The sequence below is a fragment of the Episyrphus balteatus genome, chromosome 2 (assembly GCF_945859705.1).
Source record: "Episyrphus balteatus chromosome 2, idEpiBalt1.1, whole genome shotgun sequence".
NCBI lineage: Eukaryota > Metazoa > Arthropoda > Insecta > Diptera > Syrphidae > Episyrphus > Episyrphus balteatus.
In genome coordinates, this window is record NC_079135.1 from 80,663,464 (window position 1) to 80,671,699 (window position 8,236).

Consider the following 8,236-nt stretch of genomic DNA (forward strand, 5'->3'; position numbering starts at 1 on the left):
TCTTCCTTCTGTTTTAAGTAACTCTATGTCTTTAATTTATGCCGATGACGTGAAAATATTTCGAAAAATTGACTCAGTAGCTGACTGTGAACTTCTACAAGAAGATCTTCAAAAATTCTGGGAATGGTGCAATACTAATCGTCTGTCTTTAAATATTGACAAGTGTAAAATAATGCGTTTTACACGCAAACACAATGTCCTGTCATATACTTATTTGTTGAACACGTCTCAATTATGTAGTCTTTCAAGTTTCTCTGACCTCGGTGTGGTATTGGATTCAAAACTTTCATTCACTAACCATTACAATTATATTATAAAAAAAGCTAATCAGATGCTTGGTTTCATTAAAAGATTTGCTCGTGACTTTCGTGATCCTTATGTGCTTAAAATTCTGTATGTTTCATTTGTTAGGTCTATTCTGGAATGCGGTTGTATTGTATGGGCCCCATATTACGCGGTTCATGTCAACAGAATAGAATGTGTTCAAAGAAGATTTATGAGATTTTGTTTACGTTTTCTTCCCTGGTCTAGTAGGATTGATTTGCCACCTTATTCACATAGACTTCAACTAATAAGGGTGATTTTGTTCACTAGAAGTTGAACATAACTTGGGGATTTTTATCTTCAACTTCTGAATTTTGTTTTGTTCACGCAAAGTTGACGTTTTTAACTTTCGATTTTAAACTCGAGAGTTGATAAACTTTCGGTTTTCTCAACTTCCGGAAAAAGTAGAAGTTTGCCAACCAAACTTGAGATTTTGCTTCAAAATTATTTTTTTTTTTTTTTTTAATTTTCCTGTCAAAATCTAATTTTGCTGTTATTGTGAAAACAAAATTAATGTTCCAAAGTAACGAAGTTTCGAAAAATAGGCCTATTCTTTTAAGAGAAATCGATACAAATGTTGCGCCGCTAATTTTAAGAGCAAATTCATAAACATTCTTTTTTAAACAAAACAAAAACCAAAACAATTTTTAAAAAATTGAGAGAATTGCATTATATATTTTCTTATGTATTTCAATAAAAAAAAAACTTTAAATAAAAACATTCTATTCACGAAAATATACAAATATACAATATTTTCTGGTGGTATCGATCGATGCAATAAGGAATTTTTCAGGTTTTCTTTGATGATTTTTTGATAAAAATTTCTGTTTAAGAGGCGGACGCTAAAATGTTTTCACTTCCATCCAATTACATTTACTTCAGTTCAGTTATTACGCATTTTATATTTTTTTTTTTTTAAATTAACCATGAATTCGAATGCTGAAATTAATTTGATTTGGATTTTAGACTTTTGAAAAATTCGTCATTTTGAACACTAGCAATGCAAAATATTACACAAACTTTAATAAAATTCTAACCGATGACGTAAAACATTCAAAATATGATTATAAACTGTCAATATTTTTGTTTGTTGTCACAAATATCCCAGGGATATTTTAAAAACTAAAAGTTAGCCAACTTTTGTTTTTTTAAACTCAAGAGTTAAGAAAAAAATAGTGAACAAAATAAAATCTCAACTTTTGTTTTAACTCTCGAGTTTGAGTCAACTCTCAAGTTTGTTAACTTGAGAGTTTGCTTCAAATTGAGCAATAGTGAACAAAATCGCCCTAAATCTTCCATCTCTTTTAAGTCATCGAGAGTACTTGCAATTCTGTTTTATGGTGGGAATTGTTGGCGGAACAGTTACGGCTTCATCGATTCTGTGTAGATTGAGTTTTAGTGTTAGTCGTTCTAGCTTAAGAAGGCAAATGCCTCTTTGTAATATTTTTAGTAGATCCAACTATGGGGCCAATAGTCCTCTCAATATTTTGATAAATATCTTCAATAAAAACTATTTCTTAATTCAATCAATAAATGTTAATGTAAAATCGCAAAATTTTAAGAATATGTTCTTCATCCATTACAATTAAATTTATAAAATGGATTTAAGTATTTATAAGTATATTTAATGTACATAATGTTATAGAATAAGAGATTGCTGCGTTAGTATTTAACGTGTTGAATAAATAAATGATTTCTGCGCCTTCCGTCTTCGTGTATTATGCTTCAAATGTTATTAATATTAACTTTTCTTTTCAATTCATAAGATGTTTTCCCTAGGCCTGTTATCACTATTTTTTTCAAGGAAATTATCCATTTTTGCATTGTCACACACACAATTACATAAAAAATAATTACCCTTATTATGTTCTTTCACTCCAGAAAAAGGAGTAAAAATTTAGAGTACTCCTTAATAGAGTGAAAGAAAACGACATTAGTTATTTCACTGTTTATCCCTTTCAAACCCAAGCTATGAAAATCAATATTAAAAAATGTTTTTTTCAGTATTATCGTGTCAAAAACATCACAACTAAGAAATATGAATAGCAAAAAGTTATGTTCCAAAATAATAAATAGCAAAACTAATGTGTTATTCTCATTTAACAGGTAAGTGACATACACTGCCTATGACCACCAAAAAAAGTCGGACAACTGAGAAAATAACTTTTTATAGAACAATAATGTATGCTACTTCTTCTAAGCCAAAACACAAAACACTTTCTGGATTAAAATTTTTTATATCTTTTTTTCAAAATTATGACCATAGGTATATAAAAAAAAAAAAAACAAAAAATGTGGATTTCAGTCCCTTTTTCGATAAAAAAAAAATTAAAACTATGATATTTGACTAACTTTTTGTAATAATCCATTATTATCTTTCAATTAAGCCATCGAAACCTAAAAAAATATTTAATGGAACATTTTTTACGAATTTTAAAAGATACATGAGAGTAACGCTGGTACCGAAAGGGTTATAAATGTACCTTTTATTGTACTACATATTGCCTTGATTTGTATCCAATCTCTGTAAATACTAAAGATTTTGTTAAACGAGCATTTGTTTAGGTTTATTTAAAATTAATATGATTCTTTTCGGGATATCAAAAAAATTTTGGTTTAAATGTGTTTAAAGTTTTTGAAATGATAAATGCGAACATATTTGTTATTTTTAAACCATTCACCATCACTTAAAAAACACCATCCCTTTTAAAAACTTTCTTTATGTGTTTGGAATTTTATTAGAATCTGACCGACTAACCCTTGATTTGCATTGTTTGTAAAAAAAAGAGATACCAGCTCAACACCCTTATCTAAGGTCACAGAGATAACCATCGTTATGGAAAATCATTCATTAAAAGGGTTAACATTGTTAACAATGAATAATGTACCCATGAAAGATGTGATCCTTGATGGTTGCAATTAAATATGAATGAATATTATGCCAAATTATAATTAGAACAACTGGGCAATTTTAGGAGCATTTTGTATCATATATACGGATGAGTAGTAGTAGTTAAAGTAGGTAAGGTTAATCAATTATTTAAGTAGTCTTGGAGTCTTTTATAAAGATTTTAAATTACATTTTAGATAAGTTTCCAGATTAGAAAATTTGGTTAAAGTGTTTCATATTCGTAAAGCATCAACAACAGATATTTTCCTTATTTTTCGTCTCTTAAGAGGGATATTACTTTAAAAGCAATCTGTTGAAAACAAAAATATAATTCAATAACCCATCAAGGGAATATGAACTAGTCTTGTTATCTTTTTAAACTAGAAAAGAGCTATTTGAGAATACGCAAATTTTAAAAAGAAGGAAAATTGCCACAATTCCAATCAGATATCTTATTAAAAAGTCGACATCGAAAAAAAGCATAATGAGCAATAAAACATGGAAGTCAGATTGAATCGCTATTTATTTTTTTACTATTAGACCAGTGCCAATCCGGTTTTCAGAGGGCAAAAGTTGAAAAAATTATTAGAAGCATAAGGGTGGTGGGAAAATGTAGGATAAATGGTGTATGAAAGGGGAAAAATAAATTGCCCACAAACAAATTGGGGGAAAGGGGGTGGGTGGGCGATAAAGTGGGGTGGGTGTCAAAAATCGTTGTTTTTTTTACGATTTCTCTCAAAAGTAGACCTCCTATTGAAAAAAGTTAAAAGTAAACGTTGTAGATCGTAAAAGTGTCTACAACATTTACTCAAATCATTTTTTTATATAACCTCAAAATATTGAAAAAAAGCAAAAATACAATTTTTTTATTTGTATCTTTTACAAAAATGGTTGGATTTTAATTACTTTGTTATATTTTCTATCTATTGAAAATATTTTTTGAGCAAAAAGTTAATTTTTGGTTTTTTGACGAATTTAATGTGAAAAAATAGCCTATTTTTCAAACAAAATAGTTACCGAAAAAATTTTTTATTTTTTAAAAGTTTGGAATGCAATTATTTAGATTAAAACCTATTTTTTAAGATTATGTGGAAAAACTATACTTTTGTTTTAGAAAATATTGAGAAAAGTTGAAAAAAAAACAAAAAAATGATTTTTAAGATCGATTTTTCCCTAAATGACAGTAATATTGGCGAGAAATAATTTTCCATAGAAACCAAATTATATTTTTCTAATGGCCTTTGACTTTCTTACTTTGAATCTAGCATAGAATAGCTCTAACGTGCAAAGTTTTTGAGATATTGAATTTTGAACGTCCAAAACACTATTTTTGTGATGTTTTGGCATGGTAATATCTCAAAAACGTGATGTGATAGTATTTTTCTGACTTCGGATTCGAGCTCAGCACACAAAAAATCATTAGAAAAATATATTTTGATTTCTATAAAAAAAACTTTTTGACTATTGAAATCGAACAAGGCATTAGATTTTATCTGCCCTGTATTTTTTCTTTTAAAAAACCGATTTATTTTTCGGAGGTAATATTTTTTTTTTAATGAAATATTATTTGATTGGCATTACACTATTATAAATTTATGCATTACATTGAAGAATATAATTTGTCTCTTTTTTGTCAAAAGTGATTCATGTCAAATATCTTATAAAAGATTTTATTAGGTATTTATTTTATTTAAAAAAAGACCTTTTATCAAGTTTCTACTACTATTTTTAACAGAGAAATTAATTCTCATTAACATGAGTAATCGTTTGTTTTTTTTTTTTAATCATAACTTTGAAAACAGAACGTTAGATTAGAAAATTTGATTCATGGTTATACTCTTAGAAAAAAATTGTCCTACAATATCTATCTTATTCCGGACCACCCTGTATAACAATAGTATAAAACCAATTTTGCAGTTTCGAAAAACCTGGGCTAACTGGTGTAATAGGCGAAAAATCTCTAAATTTTCGGATATTTTCAGTTTTAAGCTTATAAAATCTAAACAGTGCCGGATTAACCATGTCATGGGCCCCAAGGCACAGTCATTTTTGGGCCCTTTTCCGATGGTTTTTCAATATCATAAGCTCTTTTTAAGTTAAGTTAGAAATTTGTGTAGGTAACTTACTAAAGACTAATCGGCTATAATCTGTGTCCTATCATGTCATTTTATAAACGTAAACTAAAAGTTTTGTAATAACTATAATAAATATTGCAGCGATATTTCAACATTAAAGCAATCAAGTTGCTTCACAGATAACTTCGATTAACGATAAGTTATTAGAAAATATTAATATGCCGACTTTTCACGAGTCGGTTTTAGCCACATGTATGTCTCACGGCTAAAGTCGACTAGGACTCTAGTATGGGGATTATCACTTTAGTCGCGTGCGGCTTACCTTCACACGACTCGACTGACGCCGAAAAGCTTCGCCGCTCGGCGAAAATCGACTCGTGATAAGTCGGCATTACGGTTTCATTATAAAACTGGAGAGAGAAATCATACCAAAAAGTTTTAATTTTGATTCAATTACACAGCCACGCAAAAAAATATAAAAGCTCTGGTCTGGGGTTGCGACCAGGTTTTTCATATAGTTTTGGGGTCGCTGAAACCGAATCCGAAGTCCGTTTTGCCCCATCACGTCAGGTTTTCGAGATAACCTCAAAAAATGTCACGAAAACAAAAATTTTTTTTCTCTGATCTGGATGTGCGAATATGTTAATCATATAGTTTGGATCGCTGAATCCAGATTCAAAGTCAATTTTGCCCTATCACGTCAGGTTTCTGAGATATCCTCAAAAAAATGTCAAAACCAACAAAACAAAATTTCTTATCTGGAGTTGCGACTAGGTTTTTCATATAGTTTTTAGGTTGCTTAAACCGAATCCGAAGTCTATTTTGCCATATCACGTCAGGTTTTTGAGATATCCTCAAAAATGTCAGATAAGAACTTTTTTTTTGAATTTAGACATTTTTTGAGGATATTTCAAAAACCTGACGTGATACGGCAAAATAAACTTCGGATTCGGTTTAAGCAACCCAAAAACTATATGAAAAATCAAGTCGCAAATCCAGATAAGAAATTTTGTTTTTTTGGTTTTGACATTTTTTTGAGGATATCTCAGAAACCTGACGTGATAGGGCAAAATTGACTTCGAATCTGGATTCAGCGATCCAAAAACTATATGAATAACATATTCGCACATCCAGATCAGAGAAAAAAAATTTTTGTTTTCGTGACATTTTTTGAGGTTATCTCGAAAACCTGACGTGATGGGGCAAAACGGACTTCGGATTCGGTTTCAGCGACCCCAAAACTATATGAAAAACCTGGTCGCAACCCCAGACCAGAACTTTTATATTTTTTTGTGTGGCTGTGTTATTATAGCCCAGGCAAATTAGTCAAAATATGGGCATGAAATCAGATTTTTTCACGTTACAATATTTTTTTCATGCGAAACACAGGTTGTCCTTATCATAAAAGTTAATTTGTTTGGATGATAGGAGGTCGGGAGCAGCCGCCATCTTGGAAAAGAGATTGGTATCGTTTTTATTGAATAGCTACATTGTTGTTTAAATGAACAAAAAATGACAAAGGTAAGATTTATTAACAATAAAGTTATATAAAAAATGATATAGAAACCAATTCCGTGATTTGATTAAATCTAATATTAGTTTGAGTTACTTCTCTGCGTGCACAATCTCACATTTTCTGACGTATCTGATTGCAACATGAAGATCTTGAATGGCACCATCTCGTTACTAAACTGTGGTTCGATGTCGTTGGAATTATATTCGAATACACAAGTAATATTAATATTTTTTTTTAAGAAGAGATTTACAGTTTAAATATTAAGGTTAGAGCACATGGGAAGAAGTATTTTTTTAATTTGTTATATAAATATGGTGAATTTTGATTTTGTAAAAAGAACTTTTTTATTAAAACGTGATATATTTTGAGCTGACTGTATTCCCATTTTCTGGGTTGATTTTTCCGTTTTCCCTAATCAAAAATCCCGAAAAAAACGGGAAAAAATCCCTCAATCTGGCATCGCTGGGTTGGGCCCTTCAGGATGGGATGGGAGTCATAATTCATTATAAACACATGCATACATATATACAAAAGCCCTGTTATATTGAAGGTGGTAGTTTACTCGTGAGTAGAAATCTAGTTCAACAACTACACATTCCTATCTCCGCGAGTAGAAGATTGTGTTATTTATAGTAGGTACTAGATCTACTCATGACTAACCACCTCCAATGGAACGGGGCTAATGTTTTTATGATTTGCAAAAGTTTTTTTATTCTTCTTTTTTTTTGTTGTTCTTTTTTCTTATTTTTTCAAATACAATGTAATGCTGTTTTTTATTGAAGATACTTTTCCAAGAAATTTTGTTTGTTCGTTGTCAGGGTGAGGGGCCCCTAGCTGAAGTGGGGCCCCTAGGCAGCTGCCTAGTTTGCCTTGAGGCTAATCCGGCACTGAATCTAAAGGGTGCATATTATTGAAAAAGTCAATAGGAATTAGTAAAAGAGGATAAAGCTGTGTTTTTCAGTATTGCTGTCCGTTTGGAATTTACATGTAGGTAATACAAAAACAACACGCAACTGTTGATAAGAATAGAAGCTTACTTTATGTATTTGCTAGAAAAACTCACAAAATGTTTCAATGCGTAGGTAATTGACACTTTGTGATGTGTTTTGTTATTGTTAGAGAAGGTGCACTCTTTTGTTTTGTTAAACTATAGGTAATAAACAGATCTGTCATTCTTTTAAAAGTTCCATTGTCTTTTGCTTTCGTTTATTGGGATGAATAAAATGTTTGTTTTTATACTTAATCCGGTACCTATCTCTATTTAAGTTCTGTATGAAAACAAGTTAATTATTAATCAGCTTGAATTCTTTATGAGTAAAGTATATTAAGAGTAGATGGATTACAAATGTAGGTAAATAGATATCAAACTAAGTTGCGACGAGTAACAATAGGTATCTTTTAAGGGTAGTTAAATTTATTTCTATTTTTTTG

The 8,236-nt window shown here is 30.2% G+C and overlaps 1 protein-coding gene across 1 annotated transcript in view; it reads right to left on the bottom strand.

The window, feature by feature from the left end:
- The window catches only part of LOC129910454 (uncharacterized protein C9orf85 homolog), a 189,238-nt gene extending 181,268 nt beyond the window's left edge, over positions 1 to 7,970 (bottom strand). Inside the window, exon 1 of the mRNA XM_055987855.1 lies at positions 7,960 to 7,970. The gene's annotated coding sequence lies outside the window, so the exon portion shown is untranslated. The remainder of the gene's footprint in view (positions 1 to 7,959) is intronic.
- Between the last annotated feature and the right edge of the window lie 266 nt (positions 7,971 to 8,236).